We start from the raw sequence: 19,555 nt of genomic DNA on the forward strand, positions 1-19,555 counted from the left end.
CTGAGGCTATTCTAAAGCTAGGGTCCCACTGAGGTATGTGTCTCTGTGCTGGTGGAGGGTGAGGGTGAACGCTGTGATGGGACTTCAGGGAGGGTGCCTTCAGATTTCTCTTCAGAGGTTTCTTTGGAACTTGCTTGGAGGCTCTGGGTCGTGGACTCCATCAGCTGCTTCCCAGACGTGCCTGCGAAAGCAAGGGGAGATAATTAGTGCATGGCAGTGGCCTGTGAAAAAGGACACATCACTCGCGGCATGGTTATCTGATGGATTTTGCAGTGCTGGATCCTCACTTGGAGGAGCAGCGCCAACCTCACTATCAGCACAGGACCTGTCCAGATCATAGCTGGCCAGCTGGATGGCTCTGTTTGCAAATTCTGTGAGAACTTTGATTTCCAGTATCGCTCCACCTTTCCCTTGTGAGCCAGTTTGTCCTGCATGGATAGAGATGGGGAGAGTGTATCAGGACACCTGCTGGGCCAGATGTTAAATATACCTGGCCTGTGTGGGTGTTGAGTGGTCCCATGGATGGGATGAGGACAATGATGATGTGTGTGAAAGAATGAATGGTGATGTCCCTTACACTGTCAGTGAGTGAGGGCCCTGTGGATGTGGGATGGGTTTGTGAGTGTGTAAGTTGGGAGTGATGAAAAGAGTGATTTACCCTGGCGGAATGGAGGAATTCATCCTTTTGCAGTACTGGGTAGCTGTCCTCCTCTGCAGGGCGTTCACGCTGATCACTGCTGCCTCCAGGTCCCAAGTCGGGTTGGTGACATTGCTACCCATCCTGCAGCCAGAGTGGGGGCAGAGCACAACCTGGTGGGCCTCCGCGGCATCCAGCAGTCCCTCAAAGGACCCATTGTTGAAGCAGGGGGGCTGCAGTCTTTTTGCCTTTGCTGGCCATGTCTCCCAGGCAGCGGTGGTAAGCTGGTGACAATAAGCATTAGCTGACAGCTGCCTTCTAAAGATGGCGGCCGGTGTGATGCAACAGTGGGGTGATGGCGAGCGGGCGATTGAGAGCCCGCCTGCCATGGAAACAGTGTGTTTCATGGCAGTGAATATATAATGTGGCGAGCTCAGGAAGATATGGCATGAAAACCTGCCATTTTCATCAATGGGTAGGACTCCATTTTACCTGCCTGCTATCGCACTTAGTGCAATTTTGGGAAAATTCAGCCCAGACTGTGTTCCATCCGGTTTTGGTACCAGTACAATAGGTGAACACCAGTTACTGCAACTAGACTCAATTATATCATTTTGCAGCATGAAATCAATTTCTTTTTATACTTGTGATAACTTTGCTGAATTTAATCTATAAGGTTGTTGCCTTATTGAAATTGAATATTTCTCTACATACATCATGTAAAGCTAAATGTGTCTTTCCAAACTTAATCCCACAAATAGGTTTGGGTGACTGCAATAGCTTTTCCAAATAACTTTGACACTTGCTTGGAAAGTAACTCAATATTTCATTTAAATTTCCAAGCACCCCCTCATTATCCAATTTGACAAGAGGAAAATCAATTTTCAGAGTCCTGCACTTCTACCTCTTCCTCATCATCCACCATCACTAATACCACTTTTTGTTCCTCTTCCCTGTCAAAGTACATTTTAAGCATATTTACATGACACATCCTCTGCTTCTTTCTTCTATCTGGAGTATTTATTAAATAATTTACTTCACTCAATTTATTTTCAATCCTGTAAGGTCCATTAAATCTTGCATTTAATGAATCACCTAATACTGGCAAAAAAAAAACTAGTACTTTCTCTCCTCAAACAAAACTGTAAATTTTAGCTGCCTTATCCGCTTTCACTTTCATCACTTGCTGTGATATCTTTAAATGTTCCCTAGCCAGCTACATGCTCCATTCCATCTTTCCCTGAAATTTAATACTTAATCCAGGAGAGTAGTTTGTGAGTTTTGACCCACCAATTTCTCATCAATCAATTTCAGTGGTCCCCTTACCTCATGACTATAAACTATATCAAAAGGGCTAAAACCAGTTGATGCATTAGGAACGTCTCTAATAGCAAATAACAAGAATGGAATCCCTGTATCACAATCCTGTGCATAATTCTGACAGTATGGTCTTATCATAGTTCTTAAAGTTTGATGCCATCTTTTCAAAGCTCTTTGTGACTCTGGATGATAAGCTGTTGACTTTAATTGTTTTATTCCCAAACTGTTCATTACTTTCTTAAACAGCTGCAACATGAAATTTGACCGCTGATCAGATTGTATTTCCTTAGATAAGCCATATCTTGTAAAAAATTTAATTAACTCCTCCACAATCTTCTTAGTTGTAATATTATCGCTTCAGGAAACCTGGTAGACACATCCATTATTGTTAATAAATACTGATTTCCACTTTTAGTCTCAGGGAGAGGTCCTACACAATCAATGATGACGCTGGTAAAAGATTCTTCAAGTACTGGTATTGTGATTAAAGGTGCCAGCTTGATCATTGCTTGTGGTTTTCCTGTTATTTGATGTGTATAACAGGTTCTACAGAAATTGACTATATCCCTATGCAATCCTGGCCAAAAAAAAACCTCTGTATCTTTCCTTGTGTTTTCCTATTTCCTAAATGTCCCCTATTGAAATTTCATGAGCAACCCTCAGAATCTCATTTCTATAACCTAGTGGGATAACAATCTGATGCATTTCCCTCCAGCTTTCATTTGCTGAGACATATTCCGACCCCCTTTCTCTCATTAAAATATTCCCCCAAAGATAATAACACACTGGAATATGTTTTGCTTGGGTTTCTGAATAAGCTTTCTGATATAACTGTTTTAACAACAAATCATTTTTCTGTAACTCTATTAACCGCTTTGAGTTAAACATTTCAACTGAACTGTCCTGCATTACTTCCTCCTGAACAATGTTATCAAATACGGTGCCAGCTAATTGGATTTTGACACCGCCTTTGAACTGCCTCCTTATCATGTCTTCCCAATGAGCCTTTGTGTTGTAATGAGATCAATCAGGAAACAATCCAGGATATTCCTTCTGTAACACGTCTGTTGAAAACACTTCTACAGGCAGCTCAACTACCATAGGCATCACCCACATTTGTGATCCAGCTATATCACTACTCAGAATAAACTGAAACCCTGCAATTGGCAATGTTTTTACCATTCCAACTATAACTTCAGCTGTCTTCCATTTGCTCTTTAAATTTACCTTCCACAATAGATTTATCATCTCCATGAACCCCACTTATTATTACCTTCTCCTGCAATACTCCCTTTGAACAACATATATCACTATCCCACAACATTAAGGATTGACTAGCTTCTGTGTCTCTTAAAATTTTACCAGCTTTAATGACTCCACACTGTACACATGGAAAGGCTTTCCCTTCACATACAAAGTCTTTAAACATTTCTGCAACCTGGCTCTCAGAATTCTCTTGAGTAAACTGTGAACACATTCCCACTTGTTTACCTTTCACGGATTCTCCCTGTTTCACCTGTACACAAACCATTGGTTTCTCCACTGCCTGAACCTCAGAACCCACAGTACTTTTACTTCCAGTGCTTTTCTGTACCCCAACAATTCCTACAGATTTGTCCTGTATTCTCCAGCACACTGACTTCGTGTGCCCCACTTTATTACAATGAAAATATCTCAATTTTCGAATGTCACTTCTACCTTCAGCACCTTCCTTTTCATTCTGAGAAGAAACTTCCTGGGAACTTCCAGCTACTCCTTCTCTTCCCTGACTACCTACCTTCCTTTCACCTTCCCACATTCTATCCTTTTCCAATTTGAAAGGGTGAGAAAAGGTTTAGCTCTATGAACTACCTCATAATCATCAGCTATCTCTGCTGCTTGTCTTACAGAATCAACCCTCTGTTCTTCCACATGAATTCTCACAACTGAAGGGATTGAATCTTTAGATTCTTCCAAAAGAATGACTTCCATGAGAGCTGCATAGGTTGCCTCTATTTTTAACGCCCCTATCCACTGGTCAAAATTACTTCGTTTTATTCTTTCAAACTCAATATAATTTTGCCCAGACTGTTTTCTCATATTCCTAAATTTCTGTCTGTATGCTTCAGGAACCAACTCATATGCACTCAAAATTGCCTTTTTGACTACATCATAACTGACCGACATTTCTTCTGATAGCAAAGCATATACCTCATGTGCCCTACTTAACAACGTAGACTGTAATAATAATGTCCAGTTTTCCTGTGGCCATTTCATCTGTTTAGCTAGCTTCTCAAATGGAATAAAGAATGCTTCAATAGCTTTTTCCTCAAACTTTGGAAGAACTTGTACAAATTTAAATATATCCCCACTGGGTTCAACTTTGGAGATAAATCCTTCCTCAGCTACTGACATCTCTTTTCTAACTGCCAATATTTTCAGTTGGAATTCTCTCTCTCTCTTTCTCTTTCCTCCTTCTTCATTTTCACAATTTCTAATTCCCTTTTAAAAACCATTCCTCTGTCCTTTGCTCCTAATTTAGGCTTTTTCATTTGCAAGCGGACTTCACTACCTTCAGCCATGACTCACTAGTGTCAGGTTTCACTTCTAACTGTAGATGCTGTGCTATACTTTTAACTATATCTAATTTCCTAGCCCCCACAGGTAACCCCAATTTTAACTTTGCTGCCAACTCTGGTAACTTACTTTTGGTTATTTTCTCCAACCCAATCAGAGTTATCTCTTCTACTCCCAGACAAGTCTTAGCAATTGCCAAAGCCATCTTGCAATCTCACCACTTCTAAAATACCTCACCATCTCCTGAATTCAAAGTGCCTCTCATACTTGTAACCTTTAAGATCCACCAATTCAAAACCAATCAAGGAATTAGAAATATAATTTATGCTGGCAAGAGACCCCAATTATTATGATTGATGCAGTTGGTAAAGCTGAGTTATTTTAAAAATCCCAGAGGGAAGCTTTAAACAACTGTCATAACCTATAATTTTAAATGTTATGTTTGAGATCCAACTCTAAATTCAGAAATCAGACCACTAGATCTCGAGGTTTTACATTAAACTAAATGAAACATTTTACTAACTTACACAGGGTAAAATATATATACACATGGCTACAGATTACTACTATCATAACTTTTAACAAATTCCCAACCTAACCTCAATGAAGGCAACAGCAACCCATAGACTTAATCAGATACCAGGCAAAGCACTTTCACCTTACAAATTGAAAATAAGGTTCTTTTCACTTTGGTTCCTGTGGAGACAGTTGGAGGCTTATACCTGCTGTTGATCTCACATTGCACCTACCCTGCACACATGAAAACTACTGAAGTTATACTTAGCACTGCTCATTCAGTGTAAATTCTCATTGTTTCACCAGTTTCATTGAACTCCACCTTTTAACAATAAAACCACTTTCATAGTACTGATTTTATTAGTAATATAAACATTGCTTGGTACCTGCTAGCTAGGTGATAGTTTTCACCCCACTTCTTGAATGCTCTATTCAAAAACTGCAAATACACTGTATCTTTCTTACATATCAAAACTATTACACATCTAAGCACCCAAACTAGCTGGCTTTAACCAATTAAGCCACACCCACAGACTAAACCTCTATTTTAAAAGAAAAATATTTTCCAATAATATTACATACATTAATAGCTTCATGACCTAATAGTTTCTAATATTTTCCCAACGACAGATGCTAAGCTCACTGTCCTGTAGTTTCCCACTTTCTGTCTCCCACCCTTTTTGAATAATGGAGCTACATTTGCTATCTTCCAATCCAATTGGACCGTCCCTGAATCGAGGGAGTTTTGGAAAATTTTTGCATCAACCATCTCATTGGTCACTTCTTTTAAGACCCTAGGATGAAGTCCATCAGGACCTGGGTGCTTGTCAGCCTGCAGCTCCAACAATTTACTCAGTACCACATCTCTGGTGATTGTATTTTTCCTGAATTCTCCCTACCTTCCATTTCCTGGTTTATAGCTGCTTCTGAGATGTTACTTGTATCCTCTATAATAAAGACTAATGCAAAATACCTGTTCAATTCATTTGCCCTTTCCTTGTTTTCCGTTATCAATCCTCCAAATTCACTTTCTATAGGACCAATGCTCAGTTTGTTAACTTGTTACTTTTTAAATTATTTATAGAAACTCTTATTATCTGTTTTTATATTTCTGGCTCACTTTCTCTCGTACTCTAATTTTTCCCTCCTTATTAATCTTTTAGTCATCCTTTGCTGTTCCTTGTATTCTGTCCAATCTTCTGGCCTTCCACCTATCTTTGGACAATTGTATACTTTTCCTTTAAGTTTGATTCTATCTTTAACCTTTCTAGTTAACCACGGATGGTGTGTCCATCCCTTAGACCTGTTCTTACTCGTTGGAATGTATCTATTCTGTGAATTCTGAAGTATCCCCTTAAATGTTTGCCATTGCATTTCTATTGACCTATCCCTTAACCTAATTTTCCAACTCATTTAGCCAGCTCTGCTTTCATGCCCACATAATTACCCTTATTTAAGTTTAAAAACATAGTCTCAGATGCACTCCTCTCTCCCTCAAACAGAACGTAAAATTCAATCATATTATGATTGCTGCCACCTAGGGGTGCCTTCATAATGAGGTCATTCATTAATCCCATCTTGTTGCACAATACCAGGTGTAGCATAGCCTGGTTGGTTCCAGAAACTATCCCAGAAACTTACAACGAGCTCTTCATCCACGCTACCTTTGCCGACCTGACTTTTTCAGTCTATATGTAGATCACAATCTCCCATGATTATTGCTGTACCTTTCTGACAAGCTCCCTTTATTTATTTTTTATCATTCATTCATGGGATGTGGGCATTGCTGCCTAGGCCAGCATTTATTGCCCATCCCTTTTTGCTCCATTCTACCAACTGCTCTCCAGTCCCGAGCAGATGTCCTGAACCCTAGCTGTCCGCGGTCCTGCTCTTTGCTGCACAGAACTGTGTCAATCCTTCTGACTATACTGTCCCCTACTACCACTACATTCTTTGTAACTCCTCCCATGTGGCTCAGGTTACTTTAGGGGGTCTGTACACGACTCCCACAAGTGACTTCTTGCCTTCACCAATTCTCACCCCTACCCAAACCGTTTCCACATCCTGGTTTCCTGAACTTAGATCATCCCTCTCTACTGTGCTAATACCATCACTAACTGATAGAGCCACCCCTCCACCTTTTTCTTGCTTTCTGTCCTTCCTAAATATCCTGTATCCATTAATATTCATGTCCAATCCATGTCCTCCTGCAGCTGTGTCTCTGTAATGGCTATCATATCGAACTTGTTTATTTCTATGTGCGCTCTCAGTTCACCTGTTTTGTTTCGAATGCTTCATGCATTCAGATACAGGGCCTTTAATTTTATCCTTTTATAACCTCTAGTCTGTTCTGTTGATTTACTGTTAGATTTGTACTCTCTATCCCTTCCTGTCACACTTTGTTTTTAATTTCCTGTAATAATACCTTTCTCTTTTGCCTTGTCTCTACTCTTTGATTTGCCACACCTTCCCTGATTTGTACACTTGCCCCCACTATTTAGTTTAAAACCCTTTCTACTTCCCTGGTTATGCAGCTCACAAGAACACTGGTCCCAGCACAGTTCAGGTGTAGACCGTCCCAATGGTACAGATCCCACTTTCCCCAGTATTGGTGCCAGTGCTCCACGAACCAGAACCCACTTCTCCCACATCAGCTTTTGAGCTAAGCATTCATCTCCCTAATCTGATTTGTCCTGTGCCAATTTGCATGTGGCTCAGGTAATAATCCAGAGATTATAACCTTTGAGGTTCTGTTTCTTAATTTAGTGCCAAGCTCCTCATCCTGACTTTGCAGAACCTCCTTCTTTGTCCTACCTATATTGTTGGTACCAACATGCACTACGTTGACTGGGTCCTCCCCCTCCCACTGCAAGTTGCTCTCCAGTCCCGAGCAGATGTCCTGAACCCTAGCTGTCCGTGGTCCTGCTCTTTGCTGCACAGAACTGTGTCAATCCTTCTGACTATACTGTCCCCTACTACCACTACATTCTTTGTAACTCCTCCCATTTGATTGGCTTCCTGTACCACAGTGCCATGGCCAGTTAGCTCATCCACCCTGCAGCCCCCACTCTCATCCAAACAAGCTGAAGAAAACTCAAATCTATTGAACAATTGCAAAGGCTGAGTCTCCTGCACTCTTACTCTCTGGGTCCCCTTACCTGCCTCACTTGCAGTCACACTCTCCCATCCCTGACCATTGACCAAAGTAGAAGACTCACTCCTAAGGGGTGTGACTGTCTTCTAGAATAAAATGCCCAGGTAACTTTCCCCCTCCCTGATATGCTGCAGTGTCTGCAGCTTGGCCTCCAGCTCAATACCTTGGAGCTTAAGTTCCTGCCACCACAAACACTTACTGCAGATGTGTTTGCCCTGGATCACACCGGTATCCAGAAGCTCCCACATCCTGCAATCGCAGCACATCACCTGCCTTGCCATCTCCAGTATGTATTAATTAGTTGCTAATTAAGTATAATTAATAAAGCTTACACTATCCAATAGGTTTTGGCACTGCCAGTGAACTTTACAAAACTGGTAAAACAATACATTACTTACAATACTGATAAAACTAATAATGCCAGTTACTGATTTACCTGCTCTTTCTGCTTCACCAAAGTGGAAATCAAATACTGGAGGCTGAAAAAGAGTAGAAGGAAAAAAAGCATCTTCTCCCGTCCTTCACTGAACTCCCCATTCAGCACACTTTACTTCTTGGAGTAAACCTTACCTAAGCACAATTTTCCCCCATGTACTGAACTCCCACTTTGAACCAAATTTCCAAATATACTCACTCAGTCTCTGTCTCAGTCAGGCTGAAGTCTCCCCTCTCTGACCATGCAACTCTTACACCACAAAGTGGTGCAAATCATGTTGGTAAGTTGCAAGTGCAGATAGCCACATGGGAGTATGATGTTGTGGCTCTACCAAAGGCCTGGCTTAAAAAAGGGCATTACTGTGTCCTAGATATGTCTGGATACAAGGTGTTCAGGGAAGATAGGGAAAGAAAGAAAGGAGGAGGAACGGCGGTATTGATTAAGGAGAAACTTACAGTGCTGGAGAGGAAGGATGTCCTGTAGGGTTCAATGACAGAATCTATTTGGTTAGAGTTAAGAAACAATAGAGATACTATTACACTAATTGGGTGTATTCTATAGAAAACTAACTGATGGGAAAGATATAAAGGAGCAAAGCATGGAAATTACAAGAGGTGTAAAAAAACTACATACATTAGTTATAATGGGGGACTTTATCCTAATATGACTGGGATAGTAATAGTGTAAAGGGAAGAGAAAGGGAAGAATTTCTGAAGTGTGTTCAGGAGAATCTTCTTGATCAGAATATTTCTGGCCCATTGAGGAAGGAGGCATTGTTGGACCTGGTCCTGGGAATGAGGTGGGTCAAGTATGTCAGTAGGGGAATATTTGGGGAACATTTATCATAGTATCATATGGATTAGGTTCACTATGGAAAAGGGTAGGGAACAGGTCAGAGGCTGGGAATCCTGTGGCAAATATTGAAGAGTACAGTAGAGTGCAGAAGAAGTTTACAAGAATGGTTCCAGGGATGAGAAACTTCAGCAATGAGGATAGATTGGAGAGGTTGAGACTGTTCTCCTTGGAGAGAAGAAGTCTGAAAGGAGATTTGATACAGATGTTCAAAATCATGAGGGGGCTGGACAGAGTAGATAGGGAGAAGCTGTTCCCAATCATAAAATAATCAAAAACGGGAGGGCACAGGTTTAAAGTGATTTGCAAAAGAAGCAAGTGTGACATGAGAAAAAACTTTTGCACACAAGTGGTTCAGGTCTGGAATGCACTGCCTGGAAGTGTGATGGAAGCACATTCAACCAAGGCATTTAGGAGGGCATTAGTTGATTATTTGAATAGAAACAATGTGCAAGGATATGGGAAAAAGTCAGGGCAATGGCACTAGGTCATAATGCTCATTTGGAGAGCTGTTACAGACATGATGGGCCAAATGGCTCCTTCTGGGCTGTTAAGATTCTGTGATTCTGTGAAGTAACTGGCCTCCCAACTCCCCAAAGCTGTCCACCACCTACAAGGCATAAGTCAAGACTGTGATGGATACTTGCCTGGATGCGTGCAGCTCCCACAACACTAAAGAAACTTGACACAATCCAGGACAAAGCAGCTCACTGGATTGGCACCACATCCAAAAACATTCACTCCCTCGACCACTGATGCAAAGTAGCAGCAGTGTGTACCATCTACAAGATGCACTGTAGGAACTCACCAAGGCTCCTTAGACAGCACCTTCCAAACCCATGACCACTAACATTTGGAAGGACAAAGACAGCAGATAGATGGGAACACCACCACCTGGAAGTTCCCCTGCAAGTCACTCACTATCCTGACTTGGCAATATATTACCGTTCCTTCACTGTCTCTGGGTCAAAATCCTGGAACGCCTCCCTAACAGCACTGTGGGTGTACCTACACCACAGGGACTGCAGTGGTTCAAGAAGACAGCTCACCACCACCTGTTCAAGGGCAATTAGGGTTGGGCAATAAATGCTGGCCTAGCCAGCGATGCCCACATCCCATGAATGAATTTAAGAAAAACGTAGTTGGAGGAGCACCAGTTTCAATAGGGTGAGAACGGACCTGGTCGAGGTAAATTGGAATCAAAGATTGGGAGGCAAGGTTGTAACTGAACAATAGGCTGCCTTTAAAGATGATCACAGCCCAAGTCTTCAAACCCTGATCAGGCAAAAAATGCCCACTTACCTTCCTTCAATTTTTCTGGGCAATCTTCTACTGGAGGATCCTGCAGAACTCATTCTGTGCAGGAAACCTCAGAGACATCAGTGAAGGGAAAATGCGCACAGGTCACAACCCCTTTTTACAGCACTAGCTGTCGTGTTCTGTTAAATAAAGAGTTTAAATGTCCAAAAGCTATTTTGAAAAGCAACAGAGAGAAGGTAAGGGGGTAAGGTGGGTGAGGTAAGTGGGTAGGATGGGTGAGGTAAGTGGGTAAGGGGGCAGTTTGACAGGTGGGTGGGGTGACAGGTGGGTAGGGTGGTAGGCTGAAAAGGAGATCTATGAATGGGTGCGGAAGGTATGGCTGAGGTACTAAATGAGTACTTTGCATCTGTCTTTACCAAGGCAAAGATCCCGTCCAAATCATAGTGAAAGAGGAGGTAGTTGAGACACCGGACAGCTAAAAATTGATGCCAATGAAATAAAAGGCTCTGTGACCTCATGGATTTGAAGTTCATCGAGTGACAGGAGGACATAGATGGGTTGGTGGAATGGTGGACACGTGACAGATGAAATTTAATACAGAAAAGTGTGAAGTGATGCATTTTGGTAGAAAGAACAAGGAGAGCTAATATTAAATACAAGGTCCAATTCTAAAGTGAGTGCAAGAACAGAGACATCTGGGGGTATATATACATTTTTATTCTTTAACAGGATGTGGATGTCGCTGGCAAGACCAGCATTTGTTGCCTATCCCTAACTGCCCTTGAACTGAGTAGCCATTTCAGAGGGCATTTAAGAGTCAACCACATTTCTGTGGGTCTGGAGATGCATGCAAGCCAGACCATGTAAAAAGGCACATTTTCTTCCCTAAAAGACACTAGTGAACCAGATGGGTTTTTACAACATTCAATGATTAGTTTCATGGTAACCGCTACTGAGACTAGCTTTATAATTCTAGTTTTTATAAATTGAATTCAAATTCCTCTCAACCGTGGTGGCATTTGAACCCATATTCTTTACAGCATTAGCCTGGGCCCCTGGATTACTAGGTGAACGTGGCAGGATAGGCTGAGAAAGTGATTTTAAAAAGTTATACGGGACCCTGTGTTTTATAAATAGAAGCTTAGAATACAAAAGCAAGAAAGTTATGACAAACCTTTATAAAACATTGGTACAGCTGGAGTATTGTGTCCAATTCTGGGCACTGTATTCTAGGGAGGAGTTGAAGCCTTTAGAGAAGGTGCAGTAAAGATTTACAAGAATAGCTGAGGATGAGGAACTTCAGTTATGAGGATAGATTGGCGAATCTGGGACTCTTCTCCTTAGAGAAGAGATAGTCGAGAGGAGATTTGATGGAACTGTTAAAAATCATGAGGGGTCTAGGTTCTAATTCCTTCCACAGTAATATAAAAGTAACCTTCACAGTCAAACCTATGCTCTCCATCTATTCCTAAACCTTCACAAAATATACATCCTCTCTCTGTTCACCTACAGTACAATGAAACTAAAAAGAGAGACATATTGCTGACACTTTTCATGTTGCACTCATCAGGACAAACACAAGAATGGCAAATTTCAAATGACCACAACAATTTATCCCACAGAGAAAAGGGTGCTGATTGTTTGGCAAGTGGACTCTGAATGACTAAAGTGTTGCCAAGGAGAAACATCAAACAGCATGTTCCTTCATTGTTCATAATAGTCAGAATACAGATTATGCTCAGCCAGCCCTTGCTTGCAGAACTGAAAACAAAATATCTACTGGTAGGTGTGATTCTGTGATTGGACAGCACTTGCTGAATAATCCTGAGTGCACTAATAGCTACACTAACAATGAATTTAAGTCAAGCTCATAACATGACTCATTTACACTTGCTAGAAGTGACATAATTTCATATGCAGGAACCTGTGAACAAAAGGAATATGTCAAGCCTTGTATCTTTTTTGAATTAACTGAGAGCTTGGGGAGCCTATAGTTTCCCATTGCTTTCTCCATGGCAATGCCTAGGCCAATCAGCACCCTTTTCTCCTGTAGTGTAAATTGTTGTGATTGCTTGAACTTTGACATCCTTGGGTTTGTCTTGATGAATGCAAGACAAAAGTTTCAAAAGTTTCAGCAACCTGCTTCTCTTTTTCAGCAATATTCAAGCCCTGTACTAACAAGCGACTGTTAAAATAAAACTGTTGATAGAGGACAGTGATCAATTTCTTAGTAATATATTGCAATGCTGTGTATATATCACTGCCTACACTTTATCTTACAATGTTTCCATCTTTCCCACATTTTCCATTATGGTATTCTCATTAGTGCTCATTCTACATGTAATCTACTGACAGGAGGCTGAGGTAGGGACCTAAGCTGTGTCCCCTTTACATGATTCTGGGAATGAGATGGGTCTCAATTTCTTTGAGCAAAGACCCCAAGATGGTCCCACTACAAGTTGTATAATCTCTGCAGCCATGCGGACAACTTGGGCTTAGCTCACCCTCCGCATCTTGAATGATTATAAGTGGTAGGTGGAGAAGTGGAAAATGCTATTATCCCAAGGAGGAGCCATGCATTCCATGATGACATCCATCCCAAACCTACTCCAAGCTTATATTACCTGCCATTTGAACTGCCAGTACACAAATCTGATGGCTTCAGTGTTGTCACAGATATACATCTCCTGGGCAAATACATAAGTAACCATACCCAGTGATATAGTGGATCATGTAGTCCAAAACCATAGCACAGGTATAAATTGTAATAATGTTAGAAGTTTGCACTGCAGATTGTTCTGAAATGACGACTCTATCTAAGGATGTCTACAGGTTCAGCAGGCTGATCCTCAGCATCCAACTTGTAAACATTAGACTGCTCCATCGATTGCTGGAAACTTCTGAGCCAGGATATTCCGGATGGTGGGTTTTCTCATCATCCCAACTCTGCCTGCCCTGCAACATGATCAAATGAGCATCGATTGGCTGGGGTGGGGGGGGGGGGGGGGGGGGTGGGGGGGGGGGGGGGGGGGGGGGTGGGGGGGTGGTGGGGGGTGGTGGGGGGGTGGAGGGGTGGAGGGGGGGGCGCGGTGCTTCTACCTCTCAGTTGGGAGGAAGTCCTGCCTTGGAGAGCTGGCCAAGCTGACTGGAGCCTGAGTCCCGGGAGTGGACGGAAAGGTTAACTTTCAGGGTCTCAGGGTGGGGAGGGTAGTGAAGACCTAGGCGAGGTGGATAGTGGGGGATTGGAATATCGGGGGTGGGAGTGGGGGTGGTAGGGATCTCCGGCGGCCACCGGTGTTATGATATGGCAGGTGGTATTTGCCAGGCTGACCAAATCCCAAAGGGAAACTTGGCCATGCTATCACAACGATTTTGCAATTTGTATTTATTACGAGAAAGTTTGTGCACTAAAGTCAGAAGTGATGCATCTGCTACACCTTTAGAGATTTGAAAGATTAAATTAAAACATTTATTAACAAAAGAAAAGAAAACTTAGACACATACAAGACAACAGTTACATTTAGTTTTAAAACAGTTCTCACAGATTTCTATTTAACTAAACTCCCAACAACACACCCCTTTCAGGCAGCACTCCAAATAGATTCTTAATCTATAAAACATCCGGCAAGCACCCACTGCTGCTGTAAGTTATTTCACAGTTTCTTTCTCCCCCTCACGCGACAATGGAATTCCAAAGTTTTTAACAAAACCTTGTTTTCTGGAACAGAAAATTTCACCAGGGTGGCTAGAAGTTTTTTACCCGCAGGTTTGGTTTACAGAGCACCACTCCCCACGTAGCTTTTCATCTTTCTTTAAATATATTTCCTCCATTTTGATCTGTAAACCCCTTTTGTTCAACCTTTCTTTGGAAGTAACTTTTCCCAGAATATAAAAATCCTTTTATGGCCAGGACCTCCGAGAAAAATAAACTTAATAACTTTGCCTTATTTATCTTGCCAGTTGTAAACATCTTATTATGTCCCTTTGAAAATCAAACAACCTCTCACTTATCTAAAAATGCAAATTCTGTTCTCATTGTATCTGCTGAGACTTCATCCTAGCTTACCCATTTCAATTTCAAGTGCCTCACCCCTTTTTATGCACACACACACACACACACCCATAAGCATGTTTCAATATCTCACAGTAATAGTAGGAAAAAAAAGATACTTCCTTTACACTGGGCCTTAAGTTACGCCGACGTTAGAAGCTAGAAGTTGGGGCTTTTGATGCAGGCCCCCACCCCCCTCTCCTTCCCACCCGGGGCCTAAAGCTGATCATTTTCAGGCTTCTTCCAAACCCTGGAAATCCTCCTACCAGCCTAGAAATTGAGGCTGGGCTGGAAACAGCCTTTAAATGGCCAATAATGGCCACTTAAGGCCTCAACTGGGGCAAGGGCAGGCCACCTTCGAGGCTTTGCCTACCCCAGCATAAATTCACTGAGAGGTTTGGGGCAGGCGGGCACCCAGAAAGAAGCCCATTCGTCCTATTTCATGCCTCCCCACCCACCTAAAAACGCGCTGGTGGCGGACCATGAAATTCAGGCCCTAGGAGATGCACCAGCAACCCAGTAGTAGATTGTGCTAAGAAAGCAGCCTCCTCTTAAAAGCTGGAGCATTCAGATCTGATTAGCAGCTGAGGAAGGAGGTAATCTCAGCCTCTTCTGCGGAACTCCATGCTCCTCTTTCTCCACCTACTCCTGCCCACCTGTGATCTGGGACTCACCACTAGTGCTTATCTAAATGTTCCAAGATGGATTTTCTGAGATGATGAATGGGTAGGGAAAGTGCAGTGATGGTCTGATAGAATGGTGCTCCTCCTAAGGCTGTTGTCAGGTGAGTTGTGGGAGAGACCATCAGTAGAAACCTGAGAAGATTCAACAAAGACACAGTGAGTAAAAGGAATGGTCACCATCATTAGGTTGTTGAGAGCTAGTCAGAAGTCACAGCTCTCCATTATGTCCTCAGACAGAGTATATTTCTGGTAACTGCTTCCGAACAGTGGCAGCTTGGGGAAACTGGCCCTAGAAAGTTCAGCAATATATTATGGATGATATAATATATAAATGTTTTATATATAAAATTATTTTAAAATATTTTAGTGTATATACCACTCACTCAATGACTGACAAAACTCACGTGCCAGGTAATATTAACATAGTCAAGCATTTCACATGGTACCAATGCTCCTGGAAAGATTGTTACAGGATAGTGTTCTAGAAGGAACACTGGGATATAAAACTTTTGCTGGCTCTTGCTGCCCTGCAACTTTTAGAAGACATAGAGAAACTGTTCCTGCTGTTTGAAGAGTCTAGGACTGGGGACATAGTCTAAAAATTAGAGTTAGATCTTTCAGGACAGAATTAGGAAACATTTCTACAAGCAAAGACTGATAGCAGTCTGGAGCTCCCATCAGCAAATGACAATTGACGCTGGATCAATTCTTAATTTGAAACCTGAGATCGATAGACTTTTGTTAACCAAAGGTATGAAGTGATATGGGACAAAGGCAGATCTACTGAGTTAGGTTGCAGATCAGCCATGATCTTACTGAATGATGGAATAGGCTCGAGGGACTAAATGGCTGACTCTTGTTTGTATGTTCCTGTTCAAGATTTGCTGCTCTTGGGTGGCCTGCTAATCAAATAGGGGGTTGAATGAAAGCTTTTCTCTGCTCCATTTGCCAAACTCTGCCTTTGGATAACATTATCCTAATATATAAAAAAAGGATGAATATTAGGAAATATTAAACTATCAAAGAGGGGCTGATTAGAGGAACAGTTATCTTGTCTGAATGAGGAGACAGTCAAGCTTTGGAACTTCAGTGGGCTGTAAGAATTGTGGTGAAAGGAGGTTTAGATGAGTATCATGAAGCTATTATATATAATATTTTGTATTTGATAACATTATTCAGGAGGAAGGAATGAAGGACAGTTCAGTTGAAGTGTTTAACTCGAAGAGGTCAGTGGAGTTACAGAAAAATGATTTGCAATTAGAACAGTTATATCAGAAAGCTTATTCAGAAGCTGAAGCAAAGTGTATTCTGGTATGTTAATATCCTAGAGGGAATATATTAATGAGAAAGTGGTGGTCAGATCATGTCTCAGCAAATGAAAGCTGGAGAGAGGTGCATCAGGTTGTTATCCCATTAGGTTATAGAAATGAGATGCTGAGGGTTGCTCATGAAATTCCAATGGGAGACATTTAGGAATTAGGAAAACACAGGAAAAGATGCAAAGGGATATAATCAAATTCTGTAGAATCTGATATTAATGTCAAATAACAGGAAAATCACAAGCAGTGCCTTTAATCCTAATACCAGCATTTGAAGAACCTTTTACCAAGGTCATGCTTGGCCTAAATGGCCAAGTGGTTATGGTACTGGGCTTGTAACCCCAAGATCAAGAGTTCAAATCTCACAATGGCAAACTATGAAACAATGTAACTTCATCTGAAAACAGATGGAAACATGTTTGTACTCGAAAGAGTTACCAAGGTCATGATTGATTGTGTAGGACCCCCCTCCCTGAGACTAAAAGTAGAAATCAGTATTTATGGATGAGTCTACTAGGTTTCCTGAAGCGACACTTTTAAGAAATCTTACAACAAAGAAGATTGTGGAGGAATTAATTAAGTTTGTTTTACAAGATATGGTTTACCTAAGGAAATACAATCAGATCAGGGGTCAAATTTCATGCCACAGATGTTTAAGGAAGTAATGAACAGTTTGGGGATAAAACAGTTCAAGCCAACAGCTTATCATCCAGAATCACAAGGAGCTTTGGAAAGATGGCATCAAACTTTAAAAAGTATGATAAGACCATACTGTCAGAATTATGCACAGGATTGGGATACAGGAATTCCATTTTCCTTATTTTCATTAGGAGCATCTTTAATAGCATTGACTGGATTTAGCCCTTTTGAACTAGTTTATGGTCATGAGGTAAGGGGACAACTGAAATTGATTGATGAGAAATTGGTGGGTCAAAATTCAGAAACTACACTCCTGGATTACTTATCAAATTTCAGGGAATATTGAACAGAGCATGTGAGTTGGCTAGGGAACATTTAAAGATCTCACATCGTGATGAAAGTGAAAGCAGATAAGATGGCTAAAAGTCGCAGTTTTGTTTCTAGAGAGAAAGTATTAGTTTTGTTACCAGTACTAGGGGATTCCTTAAATGTAAGATTTAGTGGGCCTTGCAGGATTGATAAAGAAATTGAGTGAAGTGAATTATTTAATAAGTGCTTCAGCTAGAAGAAAGAAGCAGAAGTGTGTCATGTAAGTATGATTAAAAATTAATTTGACAGGGAAGAGGAACAAAAAGAGGTATTAGTGATGGTGGATGATGAGAAAGAGGTAGAAGTGCAGGACTCCGAAATTTATTTTCCTCTAATCAAATTGGATTCTGAGGGGGTGCTTGGAAATTTAAATGAAATATTGAGTTACTTTCCAAGCAAGTGTCAAAGTTATTTGGAAAGGCTATTGCAGACATACAAACCTATTTGTGGAAATAAGTTGGGAAAGACACATTTAGCTTTATATGATGTATGTATAGAAATATCATCTTCAGTGAGGCAACATCCTTATAGATTAAATCTGGCAAAGTTATCACAAGTACAAAAAGAAATTGATATCATTGAGCCTAGTGACAGTAACTGGAGTTCACCTGTTGTACTGGTATCGAAACCGAATGGAACACAAAGACTGTGCGTGGACTATCAAAAGGTGAATGCGGTGACAAAAGCAGATTCATATCCCATACCAAGGTTGGAGGATTTCATTGAGAAAGTGGGACAATTGAAATTTATCACAAAGCAAATTGGCAGGTACCATTGTCGGAGAGGGCAAAGGAGATATCAGCTTTTGTAACACCAAATGGACTATATCAGTTTAAAGTCATGCCATTTGGTATGAAGAATGCACCTGCGACATTTCAAAGACTGACAAACAAAGTAATTGCAGGTCTAAGCAATTGTGCTGTTTATGTTGATGATCTAATTGTTTTCAGTCAGACGTGGGAGGAGATGCATTTTCAGCATCTGGAAGAGTTATTTACTCACCTACAAGAAGCTAATTTGGTGATGAACTTGGCTAAAAGTGAATTTGTATAAGCACAAGTTACGTATCTAGGCCACACCATTGGACATGGTCAGGCGGCTCCGAGAGATGTGAAAGTCAAGGCTACCATGGATTTCCCAGTGCCTACAACAAATTGAGAAGTTTTGAGATTTCTGGGCATGCGTGGGTTTTACCAGAAATTTGTACCAAATGTTAGCAGTGTGGTTGCTCCACTGACTGAACTATTGAAAAAGAACAAGAAATTTCAATGGACACTGGAGCGTCAGAAGGCATTCAATAGTTTGAAAACTGTATTAACGACGACACCAGTGTTGGCAGTACCCAATTATGCCAAGCAATTCAAGTTGGCCGTTGACCCAAGCAATATAGGCATTGTACTGTTACAAGATGATGACACTGGAATTCAAATACCTGATAGGGTATTTTTCACAGAAGTTGAATGTACAACAGAGAAGATATTCAATGATCGAAAAAAAAACGTTGAATTTGGTATGCAGCATTTTGAAATTTATGTTGCAAACAATTCATCAGAAACAATTGTTTATACAGATCACAATCCTTTGAAGTTTTTGGACAAATTTCGAGACAAAAGTGCAAGGCTTTTCAGATGGAGTCTATTGTTACAACCATTTAGTCTACATATTATGCATATTGCTGGAAGAGAAAATCTGTTCGAAGATGCATGATCAAAAGCTTAAAGGAAATTGGGACATTTTTTAAAAAAACTGGACACTGAACTGGA

Source organism: Carcharodon carcharias, chromosome 18, assembly GCF_017639515.1.
Source record: "Carcharodon carcharias isolate sCarCar2 chromosome 18, sCarCar2.pri, whole genome shotgun sequence".
NCBI classification, from domain to species: domain Eukaryota; kingdom Metazoa; phylum Chordata; class Chondrichthyes; order Lamniformes; family Lamnidae; genus Carcharodon; species Carcharodon carcharias.